Source organism: Lissotriton helveticus, chromosome 3_1 (genome assembly GCF_964261635.1).
Source record: "Lissotriton helveticus chromosome 3_1, aLisHel1.1, whole genome shotgun sequence".
NCBI classification, from domain to species: domain Eukaryota; kingdom Metazoa; phylum Chordata; class Amphibia; order Caudata; family Salamandridae; genus Lissotriton; species Lissotriton helveticus.
In genome coordinates, this window is record NC_136061.1 from 128897811 (window position 1) to 128913401 (window position 15591).

At 41.8% G+C, this 15591-nt stretch overlaps 1 protein-coding gene across 1 annotated transcript in view; it reads right to left on the minus strand.

Annotated features, from left to right (window-relative positions):
• Positions 1-15591, minus strand: part of LOC144822182 (myosin regulatory light chain 2B, cardiac muscle isoform) — a 131050-nt gene that overhangs the window by 96279 nt on the left and 19180 nt on the right. The gene's annotated exons all lie outside the window — the stretch shown is intronic.

The window sequence follows — 15591 nt, forward strand, 5'->3', positions numbered from 1 at the left end:
TTTTGTACCACCTGAAGGCGACGGATAGCTGCCTTGTCTGCGCCCAAGTGCAAAACATTTCCATAATGTAATCTCGAAAGAATAAGGGCCTGAAGTAATGCTCTTATTGCTGAATGAGGAATGGTCCAACTAATTTTCCTCACCCACTCCATGACTGCAAACCAAGATGTTGCAACTATGGCTGCTTGGGGACTCATAGACAAGTCTTCATCTAGCCAGACGCCCAGGCTTTTCACTTTTGGAGAAGGAGTGGGAACAGAGCCTAAAGAGACCGGCCAATGCTGCAGACCCACCAGATGTGTATATTTTCCAAAGATCAGAACCTCAGTTTTGTCATCATTCAGTTTAAGTAGATTGCCATCCATCCATGTGGCAATCCGCTTGAGAGCCTAATTAATTGTCTCAGCATGCTATTTCTGATGGGAAGTCAATGAAAAGATAATTTGGGTGTCACCAGCATACGAATAAAGTGTAAGGTCGCAACTCTCCACCACATCTGCTAATGGACGCACATAAAGGTTAAATAACAACGGACTGAGTGCAGAACCTTGGGGAACTCCAGAGAGTAGGGTACAGGTCTCTGACCGAGAATCAGACAAAAATACTTGGAAAGGTCTTGTTTTCAAAAAAGAGACCAGCCATTCGCAGGCGGTGCCCTTCACGTGATTGATCTCAGTCTATCCAATAGAATAGGGTGGGACACAGTGTCGAAAGCTGTACTCAGGTCCAGCAATATCAAGGCCAAAGTATTACCCTCATCCAGAATATGTCTCAAATTTTCTGTGGCCCCTAGTAAGGCAGACTACGTGCTGTGACCCCTTCTGAACAGCGACTGAGACAGGTGGAGGAGTTGGTGGGTTTCATTATAGATGGTTAAACTTATATTTACATGTTTGTCCAAAATGTTATCAAAGAAAAGCAGCAGAGAGATTTGTCTGTAGTTTGCGCAGGTGATTGGGTCAAGATTGGGCTTTTTTAGCAGTGGAAGAACCATGGCATGTTTCCATGTTTGTGTTTTATAGCCCTCTTTGATTGAACCATTGAGCAGACCCATCACCACTTGTAACAGATCCCTGTCAAGAAGCTCCAACCTGGCCGGGGAAAGTGAGTCCAGAGGGGATCCCGATTTTATAGCCCGTAAGATATGATTTTGTGGCCAAACCTTCTCTGTTGAGTGCATGTGCTACATATTAGGACATGGGTCACACAGAATTGGATATGAGAGTATGTAGCCCCGCTCTAGACATTTCCTTGTGGCATCAGGTTCAGGGGGCATAGTAACCGAGTGGGTCCATGCACAGCATTGGGCCTCAGTGGACTAGCTTACATGATCTGGGCCCCAGCACTCATTTTGTAAATAGGGTTCCCATACAGAGATAAAGACGCATACGCATGTACACGCATAGCTTCATGCAAACAAGCACAGATGTCCCTATTCACCCAGTGACTGAACAGCATTCAGAGGTAATTCACTCAGTAAATTGTACTAACAACCAATACTTACACACACACAGACACGAACAAGCATTTACACATGTACCTACACACGTTGCAAACGACACACATACACAGACATCTCACATATACTGATGTCCACAGATGTGCATATTTTATAATAGTATTACTTCATTATTTCACCTTTTTGCTTCGATGGGCATTTGCTGCATCTCAATAATACCAGTTTAACATCCAATTATAGCAATAATCAACAAAAAGGTGACCAGTGCGGCTTTGCAAAGGGCCTCCCACTGCGCGGCACACGAATTATGTGAAAATTGCCTGGGCCGCACAATCGTATAATTCCAGTGGCCCTGTCTATGAGAGACTGACATCATGACCCAAGGTAGATGTTACACAATTAAATGAAAGATACTTAGTCCAGAGGTGTAGTTCAGGATCACAGTTTTATTCTTCAAGTAGGATCCATATTAAGTCTCATGCTAGGCCTCATACAATGCCCCACCAGGAGCAGCATCCTTGCCGCTCAGCCCTTCCACACCAACTGATTCCTTCTTCCACTCAAACACTCCCAACAGAGAGGATGCATTAATCACTTACTAGATTACAACACATCCCCCCCTCATCAGCATTGTAAAAATACAAGCATGCAAGATAATATACATACATACAATATGACAAATTATAAATAAAATGTGCGGTGGTGGACATACACACATACAAAAAATCAACAAGCTTCAACAATAACACAAACCTTAAAGACCTAACACTAAAGGGTAATTTTGCAACCCATAACCACAGGATGATACAAATACTTCAACCAAAACCAAGAGTAACTCCAGAGAAACTTAAAAGCATTCACTTCTTCCCAAACAAGGATAAATCCAGAGAATCTAAAGAGCATTCTCATCTCTCCAAAACAAGGGTAAATCCAGAGAAGCTAAAAGGAAATAGTCATCTCTTGCGCGCACCCGTAACGCACAGTCCAACACCTCACAAGAGGTAAAAACCAATTCAAAGGGTAAAACCAAACAGGCAAGTCAGAGAAGATACTCGAAAGGTAGACCTCTCATGTACGTACCCGTAACGCACAGTCCAACACCTCATACGAGGTAACAACCAATTCAGAAAAGCGTACACAAATATTGTAGTGTAGCTCCTATTTTCCCAATAGGCTCTGCGCATTGGAATAGTACCTACAGCAGTAAAGGCCTAGGCCAGACGTTAACTAGGTCTACTACTGTCGAAACTAGACTTAATTTTTGGGTTTGCCAGCTAAGCTCAGAGTTCGCTAGAAACTTTCTCGAATGTTCAAGGAAGGATGAACTCCCCTGATTAGACAAGAAGGGATTTAGTTTCTGACAACCATAGAACATGACAACTTTGCTCTCCCCTAATCAAGAGTCAATCTCAAGAGTCGTGTGAGCACAAGGCAATTATTTTACTCAGTCAGTACGTGCATTCTTAGTCTCATCAGAATGTAGAGAAAAGGAAGAGACGGGCGTGTTCAATAAAAGATGTTATTTATTGATCAGTCTCTTTTCTCGTACAAGAGAAATGGATCGATATTATTGCAATACTTATAGTTAAGTAAAGTGCATACATTAGAAGCAATAGTATAAAATAATACTGTAAAAACATTGATATGGTTTCTGAGCCATATGATGTTTAAAATGATTAAAATATATTTACATACACATATACATTTGACTAAACGTACTCAACTGGTGTTTCTAAATACGCCTACCCCGTGTACCTGACCTAAGTCTAATGCGTGGGCGGGAATAGAAAGTTACAGTTTAGTTTAAGTTTGTTTTTGCCAAGTGAATAACTAAAGAATTCTCTAGGAGGGGTTATTCAGTTCTGTACCTGGAATTTAGGATGAATGAGGAATGGTATCTCTTTCTCTGCTCTCGATATTCCAGGCTGCCTGCGAGGGCTGCCCAGAAGCGCCGGTGCTGGGTCTCTCGGCTTGAGATAGCAGCGCGTCTCTCAGCGCGTCAGGAAGGCGGGGCTGCTGCCTGCGGGGTCTGCTTCTGCTCTCGGCTTCGGCAAGTATGGCTGCTCCGTCTTGTCACCACGCGTGTGTTTGCATAGGGCAAGGTCGGCAATATTTATACCTTAAAGGTGCCGAGATTGACGTAAGGATGGACATAGGTACGTCAATAAAGATGTCATACGACTTGCTCGTTAGCACATTCTTTACTAAAGTTCTCTGTGAAATCAAAACAATGGCCGCACGGATTATCCAGGTTGTCATAGGTTTGATTTGTTATGAGAACGTCGTATGCCTTATCAGGGGCTGGAGGAATATTGCTTGTCTAATTAGATCTCAAGCGTTATGACCTAATCAGATAACACGTTCCTGTGCCGTAGTGTGACTGCGTCAGATAACGGTATCTGCATCATGGGGGATTTCTTGCCTCATGGGCTGACTGTTAGTTAACTAGCTAGTAAGTTTAACCAGAATAGGGTCAGGAATAGGGGGATCGAATCAGAACCTATAGAAATACACGACACCCACTCCACGCTAACTATGGTCATATCTACTAATCTATGCATAGTATAACATAGTACAACATACTATAGAGTATAGTGTATACCTTACCACCCCAAAATACATAAATGCATTTCGAAATTTTCAAATATACTGAAAAATTGCAGTCATATATATTGTATGCACTTAAGCTATGAATTAGATGCAAAAGTGAACACGCATTGTTATGCATTATTGATTGTTGGTATATGAGAAATACACATGAAATGGCTCTTAATATGGCTATACAGGAAAAAAAGTCGAAACCATTTCATCACATAAAATCTATTGCGAACATACCAGCGGGCAGCTAAAGTCTATAAAGTCTATAAAGTATCTAAAATAGAAATCTTAGTTCTCTAGGAATAGTCTCTTACTTTAAGCAGAAAATCAGTGTCCCGGGAAAAAATATATAGAAAAATATTTCAGGGGCTTGCTGAAAAAAGTTGCTGTCCGTGAACTGGATTGTAATTGTTCATGTGACTTTATTTTTAAAGTTGAAGGCCGAATTCAGGGAACGCCGTGTGCGAGTTTACTCAAAAGTCTCTATTTCTGTTCCGGAGAGAACATCATATCATTCAGGCTTTCGAAAAAACTGTCAACAGCTTCATGGGAAAGTTCCTCTAAGTCGGAAATAGGGGTAACCATGCATTCATGCGCATGATTGTCTCCATTGACATTCTGATTTGCATTGCTGACAGAAGGTCGTACCTGTTCGATGCTGCTTTCATCTTGAACTTCACTACTCTTCAATCGCAGTGGTGAAGATTCCAGGAATGCCGTCATCAGAATTGGCAGCCTTTGAGGGCAGCACAGTGCGTGAACCTTGGTAGGAACCAACAGTGTATCTGCATCCACCGGCGCATCCGATTGTAGCGTCAGACAGGTGTCTAACACGCATTCTTCTCCGCATAGCAGACACCTTAGTACAGGTAAAACACACCTTTGCCACATTGGTCGAAATGATAGAAACCAAGTCATGTTTAGGTCTCTAAGCCGGGATAGTCCCAGGATTTTTGATATCCGGTCCCGGTATCCAATGGCTAGGATCGTATCTTCCATTGTCGCGAGAGTTTGATCTGTGACATGGGTTGCCATAACGAAAAATAAGGACTAGGAATAGGATTCCTGCAATTAGTCCTAGGATCAGGGGAAGTCCGCCAAAAATCGAATGGACGAAGTCTGGAAAAATACCCAGTATGGCTTTGAATGGTGTTAATGCCATCGAAAATACTGTCTTAAATACCTTTGAGACCCCTGTGGTATCAGAAATATTTAAGATTTCGCTCAGGATTTCCGCGAAATGTACGGGGGAATTAGTTGATAATAATGTATGTATCTCTGCAGTCGTCCTTGCGACTTGTAGATCATACGTTTCTTTAGATGACGTGAGCCTTGTAGGCGTCTGAAGAAGCACTGTTTTCATTCTGCTTAAAGTGTCTATTCGAATAGAAGTAATTTTCAAACTGGGCCATGCCCTCGCCTCCCTGTCTGGAAAGGAGCTGGGGAACAAAGAACGTCCACAGCACTTGACCTTCGCCGTCGTAGTGACGAGATAAGGAGTCCCGGGCATAAGACTACAGCATCTGCGGTCTACAATAAGAATGTAACTCCCATTATAGAGTCTTTGAAAGAATGGTTCTATTTCAGTTGCAGGTGCGCCTTGCTGGTGACATGAAAGGTTGTATGAATTCCCTTCACAGGCTCCGTGCAAACTAATACCGTTACACAGAAGCGTGCCGCTTAGTGACATAGCACAATTGATGCCACTAAGAAACACTTTCTGTCCTTTGTTACTGACACATGCATGTGAATAGGGCAGGTTCCATGTTGTTTTAAGGTACCCCTTTCCCAATTTCTCGTACATGCCAGCCTGTATATATTTTTGGCAGTATTGAAACCTGAAGGTTGAGATTGGAATATTTATGATTCCGTGGATTATCCATTCACTGACAGGTCGTTCTGACATTGTCAACGGTAATCTTTCTAGTTTTTCAATGCTCAAGATTGTATAATCAGCACCCTTCTGCGCCATACCGATTTGTCTATCAGTAAGGTTAAAGATTTGAAATAGTGACGTTGTGTTGATTAAACGCCAAGGCACATAGCCTGAACGCAGATTTTGTAACGTCCAGCCAAGCTGTACAATAGAACGCAATTGTGACTGACCATGTTGTAATAACAGTAAGTCTTGCGATAATATATCGATTGCTGAAGACACAATGCTGTCCAATGAAAAAATTCTGGAGGACAGAGTCATTAACCCATTGTCCACTACAGAAAGTGATTTTTCCAAATTAATACGGTCAATTTCCCGTATTCTTTCTGCTGTCTCAATTTGAGTAACCTTCCAGGCCTCATTGTATGCTGCATATACAGAGGCTGCTATGAAACGCTTTTGACGCTGTTTGCGTGGTCCCATTATGAAATCACGCAAGTCAGCACCATCAGTAAGTAAAGTTAGGTGTTGCTTAATTTCAGGCAGTGTGGAAGTTTGTAGCCATTGAAGGCATAATTTGCCCACACTGTAGGTTGTTATTATCCCTGGGTGATGTCTTTGGGGATATCTAGGGTCTGGCCTGTTCATTTTGAAACCCTGTGTTTTATTCAGGAATCTATCTTGACAGTTATTTGTATCTGTGGGCCAGATCAACCATTGTTTCCAATCAGAATGTGTTCTGTTTTGGTTAAGTATATGGTTTATGTCTATTTCTTCATCTGTTTCAGAGTTATTGCTAAACATTGTTGGCTTTGGAATAGACAGGTTATTTAAATCTTTGATTTTGGCTAAGCCAAGACAGGTGGTTTGTTGAACGGTGTCATTTAAAAATATCATTTGTTCTGGGATCATGCAGGCTCTAAACAAAGCTTCTATACCCTGTACTTGCCATTCTTTTGTACCCCAAACACTTTTCAAATCAACATGTTTGTCCCAATAATCAAATCCAAAAGTATTCATTTTTTCAAAGAAAGAATCTGAATATATCAATTTTGTGTTGGTTATCATGGTTTTCATCCCTGTCTTGTTTGACAATTTGTAATAAAATGTTTCAGCATTAGTTATGTTAAAACCTGAAAAATATGAATATTTGCCATACACGGTTCTAGAGCTCCCTTTTGGAGGTGTAGCACAATGTTCCCATTGATTAAAATTTAAAACATTTCTAGGTTGTGCAGATTTATGCAAGAAATGGTTACCATAATGGTTATAGCAGTACATGCTGTCATAATTTGTAGAACCCTGCAAATAATCATGTTTTGTAAATTTAGCAGACATTACTAAGTCAGACATCATATTGTTTATACTTTCAAAGTCCCAATCATCAGCAAATGAGTTTGGTTTTGCAAAGTCACTCAAGGAGATCTTGATTTGGTGTGGATATTTCAGGATCTCGACCGGACCATAAATTTCATAGTCAGTGTTGTCCCAGGCTACCCCACCAGATATTGGAATTGCTGTGAAGTTGGCTGAAGAAAGTTCTGAAGAAAGTTCTCTTTTCTCGACGTGTGAAGATGTGTGTGGTTTGAGGACCAAGTTGATGTTCTGACTTGCTGTGTCCATTTTAGCATATTTTCCCTCAATGAAGCGTCCCAAGGTAAATACCATGATGAGCCAAAGTATGAGGATAAATGCACCAAAACCCACCCAAAATTCAATCCATGGAGAAACTAGATATGTTTCTTTCAGTTGTTTCAAAAGTTCCTTCGCTTTGTCTTTAAAGGATTTTGATGATGGCTGTGTCTTTTGTTCGCTGAAGCCTTCAGACGAATCATCGAAGTTGATGAAGTAACCGGATGCAGTTCTGTCAATTGTTCCAATTGGTTCAGGATTTTTGTTTCTTGCATTTTCACTTGGTACTTCTGTATAGATTGGTGTGTCTCTGCTAAATGTCTTTATTTGGGTTTTCAGAGGTCTAAGTTCTATTGCATTGTTGCATAGTCCTTTTTGTTCTTCTGTAGGCGTTTCGAATGTGATGAGCCTCTTTGATAGGACCTCTGTACTGGTAGCAAACCTTGGTGTTCTGCTACTTATTGGGAGTCCACTTGGCCTACTGTTGGTTATCGGCCACATGTTGTGGTTTTACCAGGTCGATGGATACAACTCGGTTCTCCTTTTTTCCAGCAAGTGGCGGTAGTACAACTGATCTTGTCCCGTTGACAGACAATACAGGAACTGCTTTTCTGTAAGAAGGCCCAAATTCCTTCTTTACCGCGATCTTCTCCCTGACTAGATCCCCGACTTTTGGAATCCAGACAGGTCTTGCTGGGACAGGTGGTGATTCTTCAGTGGTCGTTGGCTGTTCTTTCAACTGTATGTTGCTCAGGTCTTTTCTTGTTTTGTTTAAGTCCTGCAAAATAGCCAAACGGTCTTTGACATCAAAGCTTTTTTCTGTTACCACTGAAGTCTGACTATCAAGGTCAGAGATCAACATCCTAGTTCCGAATAATAATTCGTACGGACTGAATCCCTTCAGAGAATTTCTTGGCAAGTTATTTAGACTACGTTGGACACTTATTAGATGTTTGACCCACCCAGCTCCCGAACCTAATATCCTTTCTATTATAGATTGCTTTCTGTCTTGGTTTTTTCTTTACACCATCCCATACCCTCAGGAAGGAAGTGAGAAGATTCCCGCTGGGCTGTGCTCATTTGGCCATTCTTTCCCCCCCCCAGGCTGGATTGCCTGAGAAAAAGAAAAAAATGGTCGAACGTAGCATGCTCTTAGCGTATATGCCATTTAGACTCGCAAATCTTGTATAACAGTCCGGACGTCAGCCGAGTGCTGTGGATCTACATTATAAGTGGAAACTAGCCTGTATATGTTAATCGCAAGCCATTCTTTTTGCTGGTAATATTATCTGCCTTGATTCGACGAGGTATTAAACTGCTTCTCTCCCCACTGCGATCTCTGTTGCAGTTTGGGCAGTTTTTTACAAACATGGTGTAGTGCAGGCTCATGCCTGGCCACCAGTACCGTGATTGTAATTCTTCCAGAGAATCTTGTAATTTAAGGTGTCTGTGACCCTCGCCCATGTGTGCGTCTGCGATTAACAAGTTTCTCCTGTCCATGTTTGGAATCACTCTATCCCCCACTCCAGGGATTCGAGCAAAAGGGACGGAGTTTGCATCGATTATGTATGTATAATTGAGTGGATAGTTGATCGGTAGTGCTGAGCAGTCGCCGTTTGATGACGTTTTCACTGCCAGCAATGTTTCACCGTCAATGTATTTTAATGTACGCTTTTTTCGATCTACGGGAGCCGGTTTACTGGCTGCCGCTGCGGCTGTTTCAGCCAATGAATTCCCTACAACGTGAACGCCATCACGCTGGTGACTCAGTGAGTGTGTCACGTGAGTCTTTGGTAGTTCTTTTTTCAAAAGAGCTACCTGTTCCCAGAGCAGTCTCTGCTTTATTGGTGCATCCGTGTCATCTTTGTAATCGTTCTGAATCCAGGTCTGCAAATCCTTGTTATATGCTTTGACGCAGAAATATGAATCTGACACTATAAGTGTCGGGAATTCGCGATCCGCATTATCTAGCGCCATTTTCAAAGCTAATATTTCAGTTTGTAGTTCTGAATTAGTTTCTACTGAGTGTGATTTTGTTAATAGAGGTCTTAGTTTACCTCCGTGCCACACTTCTTTTGTAATCTCACATGTGGGATTGTATGCATGTTCTCCCCAAACGGAGGGTTGAGCATGTCCGTCTGTATAGATTACACAGGCGTAATGTCGTAGAGGCAGAATGTCGATTGGCAGAGGATACGTTTTTTCATATTTTAGATTTTTTAATTCTTCTAGTTCTGGATCAAAGAAGTAATATACTTTGTCCGTTGTGATTGAATTTACCCATTGTAACCATTCTGGATCCAATGTTGTTATTGGTAAATTACACGGTGTTGTTAATGCCTCAAAGGCTGATTCTGCTGTTCTGACTGTGATATGTCTACCGTCAGCTATGTCTTTTTCTCTAGCTATTGCGGTTTGAACTGCTTGAACAATTTTTCCTTTGTTGTTGAATCTCTGTTCAGCTTTTGTGTACAAATGTGATTTGAATGCAATTGGTACCTTATCTCCCTCATTAGAGGTTAGGTATGTGAATCCGCATCTCCCTGGGATGACTCGGATCACAAGGTTGCGTGTATTATCACGGGTTTCTAATTTTGTTTTAATTAGCATGTCTGTTTGTAAGGATCTCAAAATTTCTGTGTGTGCTTGAGTCCAACTGGATCTTTTAAAGTCTGGTTTAATTAGATCGTAAAGGGGTTTGACCCTTTCTGCGTAATTTGCAATGTAAGTTCTTCCGAAATTTAGGAAGCCTAGAATTGACTGTAGGTTTTTTAGTGTTTTAGGAGCTTGGATTACGGCACATTTCTCTAGGAAATTGTCTGCCAGGCTTTTGCCTTCACTTGATAACTCATATCCTAAGAATAGGACCGTCAGATGGGCAATTCTGGACTTTTTGAAGTTGAATTTGTAACCCTCTGCAGCGAAACCAAGTATTATGGTGTTCACTCTTTTCAAGTGAGTCTCCAAGTCATCATCTGTTAAGTAAATGTCATCGACATAAGATAATGCTTCATCATCATATAGTTGTAGTAATTCTGTTACTCTCGCTGAGAATACCCCCGGGCTGTTCTTGTACCCCTGGGCTAACCGACAGAATTGTTTTTGAGTGCCATTTACTGAAAATGCAGTTAAATATCTGCTCTCTGGTGCTATGTTTTGACAAAAGAATCCATTGGAGATGTCCAAGGTTGTTTTGTATTTTTTGCGCACTATGTTATTCATTAGTGCAGCACTGTGTGAGTTTTGCACTGCAAAAGTTTTGCAACATGTGTTAAGGTGTCGGTAATCCAAAACTAGACGATATGAATTGTCTGGTTTGGAGACCGGAAACAAAGGATTGTTCATTTGTGAGGTGCAAGTTTCAATCACCCCTTGGTATTCTAGCTGATCTAGTATTTCATTTACTTGTTTTTTAGCTTCTTGCTTAATTGGGTACTGCCTTTGTGCAGTTGGTTGTGATTTTAACTGGACTTTGTGAGGAGGAGAATCCTCATCCCATCCTACGTGATTTTTATATAAAGCAGGTGCTAAGGCCACTGCCCACTTTCTAGCAAGTGTATATTTTTTATGAATCGGTATTTGATTCGAGAAGGCAGGCATAATTACTTCTTCGCCATGAGGGCACTCCCTGACAAACTCCGGTGGCCAGTCTTTTTCAGCTAGAAGGATGTCATAGCCCTTGGATAGGTTATCCCAAAATAGTCCCCTTATTTTCCTAGTCTTATCTCCCTCTATACATAATGTTATCTCGTATATTTTGTGGGGCTTGCTAACTCTGGTATCTGCAGTTTACACTTGAAGGTATTCATTCGTGTCCACTGTCTCCAGATGATTCATAAGGACTTTGCGAGCTATGCTCACCTCTGCTGCGCTGTCTAGCATTGTCTGAGCCCATTCTCCGTTTTTCAGTTGTGTCCTCAGTATTCTCGGCATTGTTAACTACCTTGATACTGGCTACCTTCTTTTTTGGAAATTGTGATTTCTTTTTCAGTTGAGCAGGTTCCTTGTCTTTGGACTTGGCGTGCTCTTCTGATCGTCCTCTTCTTTCCGATTTCTGCGAGGAATTCTGAAAAGATTGAGACGGACGTGTATCAATGTCTTGATATCTATCAGGTTTTTTAATATTATCCCTATTTCTAAGGTTATATCTATTCCCAGAGGGTTCACTCTGAGGTGACCTTTGTCTCGGGTTTGGAGATTTCTCTCTTCGCCTAGGAGACCTTCCTCTGGACTGGAATTTCTTTTCTTTAGGATTGGATTGTTTATTTCCATCCCAGTTCTTTTTTGGTGAATTATTATTAAAAAATATTTTTTCTGGACTTGTATTCCACCTAGACTATCTCTGCCTAGTTCTTCATAGGATTTTTCTATGATTCTGGCAATTTCAGCTGGTTGGTCTGCTATATCTGTCTCTTTTAACCTCTGGCGGATCGCCACGTTTGCTGCTTCACCCTTTATGTTGGCTAGTAATATAGCCGAGACCTGCTTGAAGTCTTTCAGTAATTTCATACCAAGAGTTAAAGCAGGTTCTGGACCGTATTCATCTTGAATTTGTTTTAGCACATCTGGTATTACCGAAATGGATGGAACACCGTGCGTTTTTGTGTAGATTGAAGCAAAGACCGTACCCCAAGTGTCACAGTCCTCAATGTGTGGTGCGATTCCCATTGGGAGACATATAGTCAGAATCCTGTGCTTTTCTAATGGGGTGGTGTCAGGAAACACCGCCTCTATTTGGGTGATTTTCTGTGCCAACCAGAATGATATCTGTTCCCGTTTAGCTGGAACTTTACCTAGGCAGGATTGGATGTTCTGTGGTGTGATTTTATTTGTGTTCCCCTGGTGAGGGGTCAGCTGTGGAATTTTAATCGCTGGCTGAATTGTTGAAGTCCGCATTACATACTGAACTAATTGTCTGTGAATTTTTAGTAGTTGTTTTAGCTGTATTAATAGCTCTGGTGCAGTCATCTCGTCGATGTCTGGATGTGGTGTGTATCCGGCTAAGACCGGCCACGTTGCTCCTGGTCTTCCTAAAGGACCGAGCCTTGTAATGTGATTATTATGTTTTAGGGCGCCATCAAATAAGAGCAAATGCTCTTGGAATTTGAGTGGTACTTCCACCTCCTCGAAAGGAGTGTACGTTTCAGGAGGTTCCTCTACTTTGTAATAGTGGAAGTACTTTGTTACAGCATTTGCTGCTGGAAAATGTATCCATGTATAGTATACCTCTGTCTGCCGATATTCGTGTGCCTCAATTACGAATATGACTGTGCCACCTCTAGGTGTCAGTCCATTTTCTATAAGTTTTAAGGTTATAGATCTCCTTTTGGCGACCTGGATGAGTATTATATCCGGGTCTGCTGTTTGCATGGTAGCATCAGCATCTGCTATTTCAGTAGCTAATCTAATTGCCTCTCTTTCTCCATCACTGTCTCCCATTTTACTGACAGGATGGTATTATTTTTATTTGCAGATCAGGTTTCTTTATGGAAACAGAGATTAGGTGCACAATATTTTGGAACTGTTTTATCCTTCAACGTTGACTAGACCAAGAACCGTACATAGGAGTTCCCTCCTGCGAGGTTTTGGAGGATATAATAACCTTTCACCCACTCCAGACGTCTTTGGAGTATTTGGGAAAAGGGGTCTGAGTGAGAAAGCACGACTGAGTTACTCTAAATGTCTTACGTTAGTTTTATCGCCCTTTCCAAACACGTTGGGCGCCATGTAGTGTAGCTCCTATTTTCCCAATAGGCTCTGCGCATTGGAATAGTACCTACAGCAGTAAAGGCCTAGGCCAGACGTTAACTAGGTCTACTACTGTCGAAACTAGACTTAATTTTTGGGTTTGCCAGCTAAGCTCAGAGTTCGCTAGAAACTTTCTCGAATGTTCAAGGAAGGATGAACTCCCCTGATTAGACAAGAAGGGATTTAGTTTCTGACAACCATAGAACATGACAACTTTGCTCTCCCCTAATCAAGAGTCAATCTCAAGAGTCGTGTGAGCACAAGGCAATTATTTTACTCAGTCAGTACGTGCATTCTTAGTCTCATCAGAATGTAGAGAAAAGGAAGAGACGGGCGTGTTCAATAAAAGATGTTATTTATTGATCAGTCTCTTTTCTCGTACAAGAGAAATGGATCGATATTATTGCAATACTTATAGTTAAGTAAAGTGCATACATTAGAAGCAATAGTATAAAATAATACTGTAAAAACATTGATATGGTTTCTGAGCCATATGATGTTTAAAATGATTAAAATATATTTACATACACATATACATTTGACTAAACGTACTCAACTGGTGTTTCTAAATACGCCTACCCCGTGTACCTGACCTAAGTCTAATGCGTGGGCGGGAATAGAAAGTTACAGTTTAGTTTAAGTTTGTTTTTGCCAAGTGAATAACTAAAGAATTCTCTAGGAGGGGTTATTCAGTTCTGTACCTGGAATTTAGGATGAATGAGGAATGGTATCTCTTTCTCTGCTCTCGATATTCCAGGCTGCCTGCGAGGGCTGCCCAGAAGCGCCGGTGCTGGGTCTCTCGGCTTGAGATAGCAGCGCGTCTCTCAGCGCGTCAGGAAGGCGGGGCTGCTGCCTGCGGGGTCTGCTTCTGCTCTCGGCTTCGGCAAGTATGGCTGCTCCGTCTTGTCACCACGCGTGTGTTTGCATAGGGCAAGGTCGGCAATATTTATACCTTAAAGGTGCCGAGATTGACGTAAGGATGGACATAGGTACGTCAATAAAGATGTCATACGACTTGCTCGTTAGCACATTCTTTACTAAAGTTCTCTGTGAAATCAAAACAATGGCCGCACGGATTATCCAGGTTGTCATAGGTTTGATTTGTTATGAGAACGTCGTATGCCTTATCAGGGGCTGGAGGAATATTGCTTGTCTAATTAGATCTCAAGCGTTATGACCTAATCAGATAACACGTTCCTGTGCCGTAGTGTGACTGCGTCAGATAACGGTATCTGCATCATGGGGGATTTCTTGCCTCATGGGCTGACTGTTAGTTAACTAGCTAGTAAGTTTAACCAGAATAGGGTCAGGAATAGGGGGATCGAATCAGAACCTATAGAAATACACGACAATATTACCAGGGACACTATACTCAATCTCCCTCTAAGTAGCACGCAGGTTCTTTAAAATCGTCACCAGGCTTACAATTAAATGAAAGATACTTAGTCCAGAGGTGTAGTTCAGGATCACAGCTTTATTCTTCAGATGGGATCCAAGTTATGCCTCATGCTAGACCTCATACAATGGCCCACCAGGAACAGCCTCCTTGCCGCTCAGCCCTTCCACACCAAACTGATTCTGTCTTCCACTCAAACACTCTCAACATTCTGATGACATCACATAGACTGAGCAACAAGGCAAAGGCAGCAAAAGAGATGATGCATTAATCACTTACTAGATTACAACAGTAGACATTGCATATTCTGTGAGAGATGGCCACCATGTCCGAGACCGCACACCCCAGAGATGGCATACTGAATTCTTATGGGAATTCCAAGGTTATAATAACCACGGGAAGGCACTTTTGCCAGGGCAGATTTAACAGGTGCACATTAACACATGCATAAATACTTCGTAATGGACAAGTTCCACTTTGAAACCTTTTTCCCCCTCAACGAGTAAGTTGTTCTTGTGGATACATCCTTTTTAGACGTGTTCCGACCCAGGATACAGATTTACTCCTGCCCTAGACAGGGGTAAATATCTTAAAAATGTGCTTTATGGCCATGCTGTTTACAATAGTTTATAATTACCCACATATTTAGCACGTCGCCCTACTTTGCCATTTACAACTGCTCCGACGCCCACTTGACCCCCTCCACTCCCTATCCCCGACCTGCAGAGCCCACAACCCGCTCTACTCCTGCCCTGAAATGCCCATGCCACTCCCGAGAGCAGGTACGGTCACAGGTAATATTACACAAAACTACTACTGTGTGTCAGCAAACACCTCTGCAATTGTAAATTCACGTATTACTACTAGAAGAAAGAATTTACA